Raw genomic sequence first — 1,428 nt, forward strand, 5'->3', positions numbered from 1 at the left:
CAGAGGTAATACTATTGCGCAATGACGCACCCTGTAGGACTGACAACTGAGTCTTGGTTGATAGATAACTTTTTTTCTCGACGAGTAAAAGAATCAGTTGCACTGCGAGGAAAAAGGAAAATATCTGTGCATGGGTGTCACGCGGTAATATCTATTGGGTTCTGTGGCTGAGAGTGGACGTCCGTCTGGCATGTACACGGAAGTATCTAAATACGTGGAGGGACGTCGTCGCCGTGGGTTCTCGTATCTGACAAGCGGGGAACAGGACCAATAGCGAGGAGCCGATAGATATCAACAGATAAGGACCTCATCCTCTCCTCTTCGGACCTAGTTTTTAAGAAAGGTCGCAGAGAGAGAAGAGGACTCACCTCGAACGCCCAAACTCGAAGACGCTTCGCGTATCAGCCCGCGTTCAGAAGCAGCATGGCAGCCACCATGGCCCTCTCCTCTCCCTCCCTCGCCGGGAAGGCGGTCAAGCTGGCCCCGGGCGCTTCTGAGGTCTTCGGCGAGGGCAGGATCTCCATGAGGAAGACGGCGGCGAAGCCCAAGCCCGTCTCCTCTGGCAGCCCGTGGTACGGCCCGGACCGCGTGAAGTACCTCGGCCCATTCTCCGGCGAGGCACCGTCGTACCTGACCGGCGAGTTCCCCGGCGACTACGGCTGGGACACCGCCGGGCTCTCGGCCGACCCCGAGACCTTCGCCAAGAACCGCGAGTTGGAGGTGATCCACGCCCGCTGGGCCAGAGCTGTTGGCCGTCGCAGATCTGACTACCTCGGCAACCCCAGCCTGGTGCACGCCGCCATCTGGGCCAGTCATCCCTGAACCTGGCCGAGGACCCCGCTCAAGGTCAAGGAGATCAAGAACGGCCGCCTCGCCATGTTCTCCATGTTCGGCTTCTTCGTCCAGGCCATCGTCACCGGCAAGGGCCCCCTGGAGAACCTCGCCGACCACCTCACTGACCCCGTCAACAACAATGCCTGGGCCTACGCCACCAACTTCGTCCCCGGCAACTAAGAGAGGTTTCCGTGATCTGGTAGGAGCGTCGCTCAGTTTTCTGGACTGCATCTTCTGCTTCAGGTTCGTGGTTGTGCCTGCTGTGTGACCCAATGTCGAATCTGTCGCAGCTGTGATTAATGTACCACTGTGAGTTTTGATTGAATGTTGGATCTCTTGAACTAGAATTGTGATGGGATGCCCAAACGAAGACCCCTTAAAATAATCGCACACTCTCTGGATTAGTTCGTAGCGCTCTTCAAATAATCGTTTTAGTCCAATGCAGACGAATAGTCTCGGTTAACTTTTGGGTATCTAGGATTAGCTATCGAGACGGGATGTCATGCATCTGGGATATTGATAAATACGCCCTTTGTTATCTACTTAAATCTACTTTCTGTGCACTATATCATCTACTGCATTCACTTACTACTC

The 1,428-nt window shown here is 54.8% G+C and overlaps 1 pseudogene; it reads left to right on the top strand.

The window, feature by feature from the left end:
- Nucleotides 1-382: 382 nt before the first annotated feature.
- LOC144705583 (chlorophyll a-b binding protein 40, chloroplastic-like) lies at nt 383-1,014 on the top strand (annotated as a pseudogene).
- Nucleotides 1,015-1,428: the final 414 nt, after the last annotated feature.

The sequence above is a fragment of the Wolffia australiana genome, chromosome 7 (assembly GCF_029677425.1).
Source record: "Wolffia australiana isolate 7733 chromosome 7, ASM2967742v1".
Lineage (NCBI taxonomy): Eukaryota > Viridiplantae > Streptophyta > Magnoliopsida > Alismatales > Araceae > Wolffia > Wolffia australiana.